The sequence below is a fragment of the Bactrocera tryoni genome, unplaced genomic scaffold (genome assembly GCF_016617805.1).
Source record: "Bactrocera tryoni isolate S06 unplaced genomic scaffold, CSIRO_BtryS06_freeze2 scaffold_11, whole genome shotgun sequence".
Lineage (NCBI taxonomy): Eukaryota > Metazoa > Arthropoda > Insecta > Diptera > Tephritidae > Bactrocera > Bactrocera tryoni.
The window spans coordinates 5604964-5619280 of record NW_024395824.1 but is presented as its reverse complement, the minus strand read 5'-3'; positions in this window follow the sequence as shown (position 1 = coordinate 5619280).

Genomic DNA, 14317 nt, shown 5'->3' with positions numbered 1-14317 from the left:
CAACCGATGTCGTCGGCGACGCAGTACGCATTGACGCTGTGGCTGCTCCGGAGCGATTGCTTGCGGGTCACTGCGCGGAGCCGATGGAGTTTCTCGGGGAGGTGCGGCAGCGATGGTTGTTCGCGGCGCTGCTACTGGGGTAGCTCTGGGACGCGGAACCGTGACGGCGGAACGCACAGTGGACGTAGGCACAATTGGCATCTCGGCGTCCATATTGATCTGTTAAGAGAATAGTATTGTTAATTATCTTATATATTGTGTTTATTATCATATGGCCGGTGGTGCCACGTAAGATGGCGTGAATGAGTCGTCATATGGATCGACCTTGCTTTGGTTTTGTCTTTTGTGAGTGTTTATTATTAGTTGATGATTTTGCTATTATTTATTCTGTCTCTTTGTTTATTACTTCGGTTTATACTTTCGGTTTACTTTTCGGTTTTATCCGCGGTTGGCAAAAAACATAGCTTAACGAGCGGCCTGGTTAGCGTTCCCGTTTGTGTATGGAGATCGACTACGCGAATATGACCGTCGGAGCCAAAGTAGAGCTTCTCTATGCGGCCAAGCCGCCATTCAGTAGGGGGGAGACAATCGTCATTGATTAAGACACAATCTCCAAGCTTAGGCGCATTTTCTGTGATTTTCCATCGGTACCTTCTGTGGAGGTCCTTTAAATAATCATCTTTCTATCGGCGCCTGAAGTCATGATGGAGAATTTTAATTCTTTCCCAACGGTTTAATAAGGAAAGCGACTCCATGCCTGGCTCAGGTGTGGCCAGAATGGGCGCTCCTTTAAGAAAATGCCCTGGCGTGAGGGCAGTAAAATCTGAGGGATCTTGCGAGAGTGCAGCGAGAGGCCGTGAGTTAAGAACGGATTCAATTCTAGTTAAGAGTGTCGTGAATTCTTCATAATTAAATTTGTGGTTGCCAGCTATCTTTTTAAAATGAGATTTGAAGCTTTTTACGGCAGATTCCCATAAGCCACCCATATGTGGAGCGCTTGGGGGGATAAACTGCCAATTGATACCTTGGGGAGCATATTTTTGTACAATGTCCGGTGAGACTTGTTTCATAAAATCCACAAATTGTTTTTCTGTGGCTCTTTGAGCTCCGATAAATGTTTTACCATTATCGCTCATGATTTTTGCTGGAAAGCCTCGTCGTCCGACGAAACGAGCAAAAGCCGCAAGAAAAGCCTCCGTCGTCAGATTCGTACAGAGCTCAAGGTGTACTGCTTTTGTCGTGAAACAGACAAAAACAGCCACATAGCCTTTCATGAGGGTGGGAGACCTTAGCATGGATGCCTTTATCATAAAAGGCCCAGCAAAATCTACACCTGTAGTGGTGAAAGGCAGAGCAAAATTGCAGCGTTCAGGTGGAAGTGCTGCCATAATCTGCGATCGCATTTTCTGCTTATGCATAGTGCAGATTTTGCACATGAAAATGCATTTCTTTATTTGGGGCTTCAGTCGGGGTATGTACAGCTCTTGGCGGACCATATGTTGCATGAGGCGATGTTCGGCGTGGAGCATTAGTATGTGGATATATCTAATAAATAAAGTGGCAAACGGACACCTCTCTGGTATGATTATAGGGTGGCGTTCATTGTACGTTAGGCTTGAATTAGCAAGCCGACCATTCGCACGAAGTAAACCCTTCGTATCTAGAAATGGGTTTAGAACTAAGAGTGAGCTCTTTTTATCAATAGGCTTCGATTCTCTTATTAGTTCTATATCGCGACTGAAGTAACGCGTTTGGGTTGATGCGATAAGAGCGACCTTTGCTTTTTGTAAGTCTTGGTGCGTCAATTTATCGCAATGGAGATAAGTTGCTCCTTTAACTTTAAGTTTGAGCCGCTCTAAAAACTTGAGCATATAGGCAACTACCCGGAGGGCTCGGGGGAACGATGAAAATCGTTCAAGGATGTCAGTGTCATCCAGTGTTGCATGATAAGTGTCGATTTTACGACTTTCTGGGGCAAGTATGTTGCGCATGGGCGATTGTGGCCAAGAATCGGGAGATTCTGTTAACCATCGGGGGCCATTCCACCAGAGAGTGGAGGTGGCGAGATGCAGAGGTTTGCATCCTCTTGTACCTAAATCAGCAGGATTGTCAGCACTGGCTACGTGACGCCAAGTGGCTGATCCTACTAGGTCAAGTATTTCAGATGTTCGGTTAGAAATATAAGTTTTCCACGCATGTGGTGGTTTTTCTAACCAGGCTAGAACTATCTCGGAATCGGACCATAAATATAATCTGTATTTCGCCATATTTAAGTGGGTCTGCACCATTGAAGCTAGCTTTGCTAGTAGCAGAGCGCCACAGAGTTCAAGTCGTGGTAGACTTATGGTTTTTAGAGGTGCGACTTTTGCTTTTGCCGCCAGCAAGTGGCTTGTAGTTGCAATATCGTTTTGTGTGCGCACATAAATAGTGGCACAATATGCCTTTTCAGAGGCGTCGCAGAAACCGTGTAGTTCCATTTTGTATTCGGGGGAATAATTTACCCACCGTGGAATTTGTATCTTCGAGATGTCGTTCAAATTATTAGCGAACTGGGACCATTTTTCTAAGCGAAGAGGTTTCACTTGTTCGTCCCAGTCGGTTCCGTCTAGCCATAATTCTTGGATCAGAATTTTCGCTTGTATCATAATTGGCGAAAGCCATCAAAAAGTTTTGCTACCGAGGAGAGAATTTGGCGTTTTGTAACAGCGGATAATGCGGATATGGACTCAGTCGTGTATGAAAACTGGTCCGATATCGCATTCCATTGGATGCCTAGTGTTTTTGTTGTACTTTCCTTTTCAAATATAAGGAAATTAGTATCCAACAAATTGTCTTTTGGAATATTTTTTAAAATATTTGGGTGATTAGCGGTTATCTTTTTTAATGGAAACCCTGCGGTGTTGAGGGCATTTATTACCTGTGATAAGGTCTCGTATGCTTTTGGAAGACTGTGGCTTCCAGACAGGATATCGTCTACATACGTTTGCGTTTTTAAGACTTGTGTTGCCAGTGGAAATTCTGGCTTTGAGTCTTCTGCCAGTTCGTGTAGTGTACGAATGGCTAGATATGGGGCACAGTTTACGCCAAAGGTAACTGTTTTCAATTTAAAGTCGCGTAGTGGACTATTGGCAGATTTTCTAAAATAGTCCGCTGAAAATCTTGATCCTCTTTATGTACCAGTATTTGTCGATACATCTTTTCGACATCCCCATTGAATACGTATTTGTATATACGCCAGTTCAATATGAGGAGCATTAGGTCTGGCTGGAGTGTAGGTCCCGTAAATAGAATATCATTTAGGGAATTCCCCGAGCTAGTGGTTCTTGAGGCATTGAAGACAACTCTGACTTTTGTTGTTTTTTTCTCAGGCTTTACTACTGCATGATGTGGCAAGTAGAATGAGTGAAAAATCTCAAGCTTTTTTGAGATCCGAAAACGTTACTAAAACTGGGATGCGCGATTAGAAACTAAAAAAAAACACACCAATTGCCTGTCTCGAAAGCGTATAGTTAAAATGCCGACAAATTAAAACACGTGCGTACGGTCTCACGGTTCAATTACAATAGCTTCTTTATTTAAGTTCATTTAGTTGCTTAGCCTAAATCTTAAACTAACGGCTTAAACTAGTGGTAATGTTCATATGTATAAAAAAGGGGTAAATATAATCATCTTCAACTTTTCGTTCAATAGTGTAATAGATTATGGTAAGTATTAAGGTAAGTAGTAGATTAGTAGTATGAATGCATAATTAAGGTAAGTATACAATAATTTAAATAATTCAATATTTTATAATTTTTTTATAATTCATTTTTCTTATTTTTAAAATTTCAGATTTAAATATACATATATATCTTGTCGCTTGACGCAACACCGGCCACCTTGACAGGATCAGATTCCTTCAATATCCAGTGGAAGGACAGCCAGTTTGTGGATGGGGCGCTTAATCGTGCCCGTCTTGGTTGCTACTTCTGCGACTCGCACCTTGCCGTCTTGCCCTTCGACGGTTGCGACGACGCGCCCTAGTACCCACTGCTGCGGCGGCACGTTGTCCTCGTGGACGAGAACGAGGTCGTTGAGCTGCATATTGCGTTTGGGGTGCAGCCACTTGTTGCGCTCCTGAAGGCCCGTCAGGTATACTTTGGACCACTGTCGCCAGAACTGTTGCTTGAGACAGCAAACAAGTTGCCATCTCTCGCAACAACGAACTGGGTCCACTGGCACCTTCTCTGGGGTAATGCCCGCAGGGAGCATCCTATTAATAGATGCGCTGGTGTTAACGCCTCGCCGTCGTTGGGATCTTGGCTCAGAGGTACTAGGGGCGAGAGTTGAGGATGGCCTCCACTTCGGCCAACACTGTTGCTAACTCCTCTGCTGTGAGTAGCGCGCTGCCGGTTACCCGAACGATGTGGTGTTTGGCGGACTTCACCGCGGCTTCCCATAATCCGCCGAAGTGCGGCGCCCGCGGTGGTATAAAGATGAAGCTGCACCCTTCGTCTGCTGCGAATCTCTTCAGTTCTGGACCCATTGCCAGAAACGCCTCCTTCAATTCGCGCAGCTTGCGATCGGCGCCGACGAAATTGGTGGCGTTGTCGCTGAATATCTTCGTCGGGATTCCTCGGCGTCCAATGAACCTTTTTAGGGCGAAAATAAATGAATTAGAAGATAGGTCCGAAACTAATTCTAAATGTACTGCTTTTGAAGTAAAGCAAACGAAAACTGCAATATATGTTTTTACGGGTGGTCGACCGCGTATTTTTAACGTTGTGTATATCGGACCACAAAAATCTACGCCACATATAAGAAAGGGCCGTAGTGCTCGAAGTCTTTCGACTGGCAAATTTCCCATTATTTGGTTTTGCAACTTCGGCTTGTAATGAAAACAATGTATACAGTTTCTTACGGTTCTACTGCAAGCTTCTCGGGCATTAATTAGCCATATGCGTTCTCGAAGAAGCGCAACCAACGCTTTAGCCCCAGCGTGGTGATTTCGAATGTGCAGGAACCGTAAATACGTTGTAACGAAGTGCGAACTTTTATTTAATAAAAGCGGAAATTTGGCATCGTATGGGAGAGGTGCATTTAATAAGCGACCTCCTACTCGGATTAATTTGAACGACAGCGTCTTATCCGAGTATTCATGCAAAAACGGGTTGAGTTTTTGCAAGTTTGCGGGTAGGGTGGTACCTTTATGCAATTTTGAATAACATCCGAAAATTCTGAATGTTGGACCACCTGTGCAATTTTTAGAAAGCTCAAGTTTAGCTCTTCTGAAGTCAGATCTTGGCCTCTGGAGGATTTTGGTGGTCGCCTGATCCATCGTAATATATATGCGACCACACGAAGCAATTTTTATGAGAAGAGAATTTTTCAATAAGGTCCAATATTGAGTTTTTCTCAGCAGTCGAAATTAATGTAAATGTATTTTTCTTCTTCTCTAATGCTTCGTCTTCTGGTGAGAGCTGGAAGTGGTTATTAATTGGCCATAATGCAGGGTCTTCTAGGAGGAACTGTGGACCGCCAAACCATATTGAATTATTCAATTCGTCCACGTTACAACCCCGAGACACTTGATCCGCAGGATTTTGTTTCGTTGGCACATGTCGCCAATGTACTTTGTCAGTCAACTCTTGGATTTCGGACACTCTGTTTGCGACGAAGGTTTGTAGTGAAGATGGATGTGTTTTAATCCAATGTAAAACGATTTCAGAGTCTGTCCAAAATGTAATATTTTCGAAATGTCGACTCAACATAGGCGCTACTCTTGACCATAATTTCGAAAGAAGATGTGCTGCCGAGAGCTCAAGACGCGGAAGAGATTTGGTCTTCAGCGGAGCCACTCTAGACTTTGCAGTAAGCAGCATGCATTTAATACCACTAGCAGATTGGCTTCGTAAATATATGCAGCATCCGTACGATCTTTTTGAGGCGTCGACGAAGCTACGTATTTGGCAGATGGCACTCGACTCTACATTCACGTAACGAGGAATGCTAATTGTTGAAAGATGCATTAGGTTGGCTTTAAAGTTCTGCCAGCTAGTGTCAAGGCGCAATGGAATCGACTCTTCCCAATCTAGTTTTTGAATCCAAAGCTCTTGCAATAAGATTTTTGCTTTGGTAACTAGTGGGGCTAGTAATCCAAGAGGATCAAAAAGGCGAGCAGAATCTGACAATATATTTCTTTTAGTGGCTCGCAGATCATTAAAATTGTCATCTAAAACAAAGCGAAACAAATCCTCTTTCGGCAACCAATGAATTCCTAACGTTTTAGTGGAACTTTTGTCATTGAAGCTTAATGACTTTTCAGTGCAATCACTGTCGAAAAATTTAGGGTGGTTCGAAAACCACTTCGTTAAGGTGAATCCTGCCGAGTTTAATATTTTATTTACCTCACTTCTCAAAAGATCTAGAGACTCAAAATTTTCGGACCCTGTTAATAAATCGTCAACATAAAAGTCTCTTTTGATGGCCAATGAACCGAGTGGATATTTCATTGTATTGGCATCACTGAGCATTTGCAAACACCGTGTTGCGAGAAATGGAGCAGGCGCAGTGCCGCATGTTACGGTGTTAAGACGAAAAATTTGAATTTGCTCAGAAGGATGCTCTCTCCACACAATAAGTTGACAATTTCTGTCTTCTTCATGCATAATTATTTGACGGTACATTTTAGAAATGTCCGCTGTTAGTGCATACTTATGTAAGCGAAAACGAAGAAGAGTTGAGTATAACTCTTCTTGGATGATTGGACCTACCATCAAAAGTTCATTCAACGCTATTTGAGTTGAAGACCGACTCGAAGCATCAAATACAACACGTAATTTGGTTGTTGTGCTCTCGGGCCTTAAGACGCATTGATGCGGAATGAAGTAGTGTGGCTCACTCGGGATCTTATTGTTCGTTGGGCTCATGTGACCCAATGCTCTATATTCATTCATAAAGTCCAGATACATTTTACGAAGTTCTGGATCTTTTAATGTCCTTCTCTCCAGGGCCTGAAACCGCCGAACTGCGGTTTCATAGGAGTGACCGAGTAACTTACGGTCAGCTTTAAAAGGCATTCTTACTTGAAGCCGTCCTGAAGGCAATACTTGAGTTGTATTTACGAAAAATTTTTCACACTCTTGTTGCTCTTGTGTGAATTTAATGCCATTCGATTCTGAAGGTAATTCTTCTAGAGCCCAAAACCTTTGAACTACTGAATCTATTGACGTTAAGTCTTCTTCAGCTTGGCATAATGTGCTATGTAATCTGGGAGGAGAACTTATATTACTGGCGTATTTGCCAGATACTATCCATCCTAAAAGGGTTTTTTGAAGTGTTGGTTGGTTAGGACCATTTTTAATTTGGCCAACAGCTAAAAGGTCGAAAAATGTTTCAGCACCCAATAGGATATCCACTTTTTTAGATTTATGGAATTCTGGGTCCGCCAATTCAATATTGTGCGGAATTTTCCAGCCATTAACATTGATGTTATGGTCAGGATGATTTGCCGAAATGCATCGCATTACCCAGAATTCCGCCGAAAATTCAAAATTATTTAACCGCGACTTGACAAACGCGCTTAGTTTTGACCCCACTTTTGTATTGGAATTGCCAATTCCAATTACGCTTAAGGTTTTGTGCTGACGTCGAATCCGCAACTTTTGTGCCAAGTCCTCCGTCATAAAGTTGACCTGGGAGCCTGAGTCCAGCAAGGCTCTCGCAGGCAGGTAATCTCCGCAGCTGGTCCTCACTAGAATTACTGCTGTTGCCAACATGACCCGATCCGGCATACTGGCTGTATGCATGGCATGTGTGGTTGATGGTTGCGGATGAGGTGCAGCGGGGAAAGAGACTGGATATTGGTGCAACAGTGTGTGATGCGATCGATTGCACACACGACATCGATCCGCTCTGCACTTGGAAACGGTATGTCCCTTACGCAAGCAATTTATGCATAAGGGTACCGATTTGACGAACTCGAACCTCTGTTGCACCGGAAGAGCCTTGAAAGTAGGGCAGGCAGTTAGATGGTGATCCTCGATTTGCATTGTTGGCAAAGAGGCTGCCTCGTATTTGCTGCAACTAGCGCCGATTTGGTCCTATCCATTTGTTGTTGCTTTCCATGACTCGTACTGCCTGTTGGTATGGGCTTCGTCCTTGAGTGGGATGCTCCTTCCGCTGATAGTTGCTGGTATCTTCGATTTAGAGTGGCTTCACAGTCCTTCCACAGTGGCAGTTTGTCATAGTCCAGCGCTTCTTTCCCATTTGGATCGGGTGGCAGGGTCAACCTTTGTCAGTACTAAATGTATAATCATAGCGTTTGTAATATGTTTCTCATCGCCCAGCGATAGCAATGAGTCATACACCGCTGACACTTCGTCAATCATGAACGCAATGAAGGAGCAGGATGGCTTTGGGATGGTTGGCAGCTCAAACAGTTTAGATATTGTATTGAAGAATATCAAACATTTATTATCATAAACTTTTTTGAGACTTGCCAACGCTTTCGGATAATTTTCATCCGACATCTGAAACGCTTTAACTGTTCCCAGAGCCTCTCCAGATAGACAATTTACCAAATGGTTAAATTTTTCTATATCTGGGATATTTGGATCGTTATGAACCAAGCTCTCGAACAAACTCATAAAATTTTTGAATTCTGAATATTCTCCCTTGAATTTCGGCAAATTCATATTAGGGAGCCTTGAGCTGTGAGAAGCTACAAAAGAGGTTTCGGCCAGTGTAGTTTTATTTTTTGCTAAAATTGACTTAATTATGGACTTCGTTTCAACGATTATGTCCTCTAACTCCCCTCGGGCCATGTCGTCTTCATCAATTTCTTCAATCTTTGATTGGCATTTCATTAATTTTTCACTATGTGAATTTAATATATCTAAACGACATTCCAATTCTATTGGATCTAAAGACATAGTCTTTTCAAGAAGGCCCGTTTTAATGCGCAAAATACTACTTTTCGCCACCGTTCTTTGACGTCTTAACGATTTTAAGTCCGTCAACTCCTTACTTGGAGACAGGTTTGCGAGAGTTGGCTTTGGCTTGCTCATTTTGCTTATTTAAATTAAATTTCCGAAAAAAGACTATAACGGTTGGCAACAGATATATCAAGAATCGATAATGAAAGCGAAAAAATGAATGTCGATTACCAAATATACGAAAGCCAAACCAATAGCAATAAAGGCTGGCAACAAATATATTTGGAATCGGTTACGAAAACAAAAAAAAAAGATAATATCGATTCCCAAGTATACGAAAGCCAAACCAATTAATGCGCAAAATGAGCAATAGCACAGTAAAGTAATTCAACCGGAAAATGTCCGAACAAAAATCGACAAAAATTGCGAAAAAACGACCGATAATTGTAAAAACGGATCGAAAAAATTGCGAAAAATATAATAATTTAATTTTTCAATCAAGAATTTTTCACCTTTATTTCAAATAAAAGGCTACCGCAAAATCCCAAAATTTCTTATTCACTTGCGTACGCATATACATATGAATGCGTATGCTTAATATATTTAACAATGTATATGTTTATTTATATACGTTATTATAGATATAGAAATATATATATATATGTATATGTATTTATGAACGTCAGTATAATTGAAAGTGAAAAAAGGAAGAGCCAAAAACTGAAAGTGCGCACTTGTTTTTATTTTAATTTTATTTGTATGTGTTTTCGTTTTATTTTTTGCTTGCACTGCTTTCAGTAATTCGCACTCGTTACCTGGTGCGTCGGCTGTTTGCCGGCGCTTACGTCCCTTTGGCACAGGATGCAGCGGCAGCTCATTCCCACGACGGGAGCGGAGCGGATTGATGGCAGCAGTGTTGATGGCAGCGGCGTTGATGGCAGCAGTGTTAATGGCAGCAGCGTTGATGGCAGCAGCGTTGATGGCAGCAGCGCTTTCAGCAGTGGCGGTATGGCAACAACGGGTGTTTATACCGGCACTTTGCTTTTACCGGTATATATAACGCGGCACTTGAAACAGTTTTTTTTTTTTAACGGGGTTTTCCACCGGCTTTTTTGTTTTTTAAAAACTGTTTTTTCTTATTTAACGTTTTAGGACGGCCCTCTCGTTAATCACCAGGTTAAACACATTGGTACGATTTTTTGTCGAACTCACTGTACCCTTTGTACAAAATTTTCTTGTGCGCCTTTTCACAATTCCACTTTTTATTTATTTCACTCCTTTGTATGTTTGTCACTTGCACATATGCACTTCTTGTTTTTTTTTTTTTTTTGTTTTTTGTAGGTTTAAGAAGGCAAAGTTGGGTAAGTATTTAAATATTTTTTTTTTTTATTTTTTTTTTTTTTTTTTTTTTTTTTTTAGGTATCACTGCACCACACTAATTGTTATTTTATCAATTTTTTGTTCACTTTGCGCACTGTATCTGCACTAAATAAATGTAAATGTTTTTGTATCAAGTTTTTGTAACTTTGTTTTATGTTTTGTCTTATGTTTCTTTTATGTGTTTAATTTTCACTTTTCTTCACTACACAAGACCGAAAACCGAAAAAACATTGTCCAGGCAATTGGCACCGAAAATAATACCGCAGGTATGGTTTTGTTATTTTTGTTTTTTTTTTGTTAATTTTAATTTTATATTTTATTTTTAATTTTCGAATACACGCATAAGTCCCTGCTCGGGCGCCATGAAAAATCTCAAGCTTTTTTGAGATCCGAAAACGTTACTAAAACTGGGATGCGCGATTAGAAACTAAAAAAAACACACCAATTGCCTGTCTCGAAAGCGTATAGTTAAAATACCGACAAATTAAAACACGTGCGTACGGTCTCACGGTTCAATTACAATTGCTTCTTTATTTAAGTTCATTTAGTTGCTTAGCCTAAATCTTAAACTAACGGCTTAAACTAGTGGTAATGTTCATATGTATAAAAAAGGGGTAAATATAATCATCTTCAACTTTTCGTTCAATAGTGTAATAGATTATGGTAAGTATTAAGGTAAGTAGTAGATTAGTAGTATGAATGCATAATTAAGGTAAGTATACAATAATTTAAATAATTCAATATTTTATAATTTTTATAATTCATTTTTCTTATTTTTAATTTCAGATTTAAATATACATATATATCTTGTCGCTTGACGCAACAATGAGTAATATTTGCCTTTTATGATTTTTTCACATGGGCTTACTTCCTCCATGTGGTATTCTTCTAAGACACCATCATAATCCTGTTTAAGCTCACCTTTTCTAAGTAGGTTTTTTCCATACTTAGAAACTGCTGTATTGCAGAGGTGCGAGAGTGACCTAAGGCGAGTGTGTCTGGAAATTGTTGTTTTAGTGGTAGTCGTACGACATACCTACCATTTCCTGATCTAGTAGTTGTGGCTTTGTAAAGGTCTACACAATACTGATCTTCTGGTGTTGTAATTGAAATGGGGGGGAGTTCTTCTAACTCCCAAAATTTTCTCAATTGTGAATTGAGGTACTCATTTGAGACTTCCTCAACTTGAGTTGTCATTGTTGTGACTGGTTCCGCAACTAGTCCACTTAGGACCCATCCGAAAATGGTATTTTGCGCCAGTAGTGTTTTCGAAATTTTTTCAACACCTTCTAATATGATTTGCGGTATAAGGTCGCTGCCTATTAGGACGTCTATTTGAGCTGGTGTGTTGCAGTTGGGATCTGCTAGCGTCAGGTGTGAAATTTTATCCCAATGCTTGCTATTTATTTGATAGCTTGGAAGCATGTTTGTTAGTTGCGGTAAGACAATAGCGTTTGCTTGAATGCGCTTATCCGCTTTGGGGGAAATTACGGTAATGGGGCAAATTTTACTTGAGTTTTGTACTACTCGTCCGCCCATTCCCGTAATTTCATAGTTGGCATGTTTTGTTGGCAGTTTTAGCCTATTTTGTGCCCTAGACGCTATGAATGATCGTTGCGATCCTTGGTCTATTAGGGCTCTTAGTTTGAACAGTTCTCCTCGATGTTCGATGGAGACAACTGCCGTGGGTAGTAGTACTCTACTATGATTTTCGCTGTGTAGCGTTTGAGTTTTTAATGCCTTTGAACAACATGGTGTCTCTTGGCAATTTTCTTGAGGTTTTATTTCGGGCTTTGCTGTTGCAACTAAACCCGTGGCTTTTTTTGAAAAAGCGCTGCTATGAAATGTATTGGGAAAGTTATTGAGATGTAACATAGAATGATGCCTTTTGTGGCAATATACGCAATTAAATTTGCTTTCACAAGTATTAAGATTGTGTGAGTGGGACAAGCAGTTTGTACAGAGTCTTTTTGACCTGACAAAGTTGTTCCTTTCAGTGACATTCATTTTTTTAAATTTCTCGCAAGCTTTTAACTTATGCCCTCCAGAACATAGTTCGCATGACGGGAATTTATTTTGTTCAGATGTGAATTGAGGTACTCATTTGAGACTTCCTCAACTTGAGTTGTCATTGTTGTGACTGGTTCCGCAACTAGTCCACTTAGGACCCATCCGAAAATGGTATTTTGCGAAATTTTTTCAACACCTTCTAATATGATTTGCGGTATAAGGTCGCTGCCTATTAGGACGTTTATTTGAGCTGGTGTGCTGCAGTTGGGATCTGCTAGCGTCAGGTGTGAAATTTTATCCCAATGCTTGCTATTTATTTGATAGCTTGGAAGCATGTTTGTTAGTTGCGTTAAGACAATAGAATTTGCTTGAATGCGCTTATCCGCTTTGGGGGAAATTAGGGTAATGGGGCAAATTTTACTTGAGTTTTGTACTACTCGTCCGCCCATTCCCGTAATTTCATAGTTGGCATGTTTTGTTGGCAGTTTTAGCCTATTTTGTGCCCTAGACGCTATGAATGATCGTTGCGATCCTTGGTCTATTAGGGCTCTTAGTTTGAACAGTTCTCCTCGTTACTTGCTTGTCAACTAAGATTCTTTCATTTTCGTATCTTTGTCTTAAAGCTTCCCAAGCTAAATTAAAATTATCGTCATTCAATGCGAACTGCTTGACTATTACGCCTGCTTGACCTTTAGTTTTGTATCGGAGGTGATACAATTTTTGCACTTGTGATAATTTTGGATGGCTTATGTACACGGCTGTAAACATGTCCCGGAAGGACGGCCATTGTTCATAACCTCCATGAAATATTTCCGTATCACACGCTGGCACTTTGAGATGAATGCCTGAACTTGCCTCTTGGGCTTGCAATTGTGGTAACTCTACTCTACTGTGGGGAGTAGGTGCAATTGCCTTCATAAGTTTTAATTGATCTGAGATCACTGCTTTTGTGTCTTCATAGCGGTCTAAGCAATTTTCGTATTTGGCGTAAGCCAAAGATTTAAAATTTTCAGGTAGATCTGAATCATCAGTTTCTACTATTGCGTCGTATGCAGCTTGGAGGCGTGTCCAAAAATTGTCAATAGATTTATTTTTTATTTCTAGTACCGATTCAGAGTTGTCCTGAATCGGTGAAGATGCAAATCGAGTGCAGTATTTAATCAAGCTGTCACTCTCAGAAATGAATTTAATATAAGAAATGTCTCTCCCCCTTTTTTGCTTTGTAGCACCTTGCTTAGAGCGTGTAGCTTCTGCAGGTGTACACGGACTTTTGTCATCAGTATTCATTTTTGGAATTCTTAAGAATTCTGCTTTAGATTCTTTTGAATCAGTGCTCATTCAGAAAATTTCTTTTAATAGAGATATTACCGAAAACTCTTTTTAATCAATAAGAGTTGCTATATCCGTAAAATTGGATGAGTCAAATAAATATGTTACCGAACGCTTTTCAAAAAATAAAAGCTTTTATTTCCGCAAAAGAATATAATAATGCGTTTATCGCTTGTATTTATCTCGTTTGTCGAACCTTTTTTTTTTTTTCTTTTACGGATTTATTTGTATGCCCTTGTATCAGTGCGCACTGAAACTAGGTCAATAACCTTTGTACATACGTGTGGATGTTATGTGCATATAGTATGCGTTAAATAAACTATGTGCAAATATGCTTGTTCTTGTTTGACAAGGAACAAGATAAATGCTAAGAAAACGCCAAATTGGACTTTCAATACATGTATGTATGTATGTACAAAGGAAATTAGTATGAAATATTTAATTTTCAACCAATACTATTCGATTTTCTGCACCGTTTATTTATTATCATATTTTTGTGTTATTTAATTGTATCCTATGTTTGTAGGTATACAAGCGTTTGAAGATAAGTATGTATATGGTAATATGTATAGTATATAAAACAATTCGCTTTTATGTGCTCGCGGCTGTAAACTCGCGTTTAGAAATATGTGCTAAAACGCTAATGTATGTATGTTTATATTCTTGTAAGTATGTAGGTATAT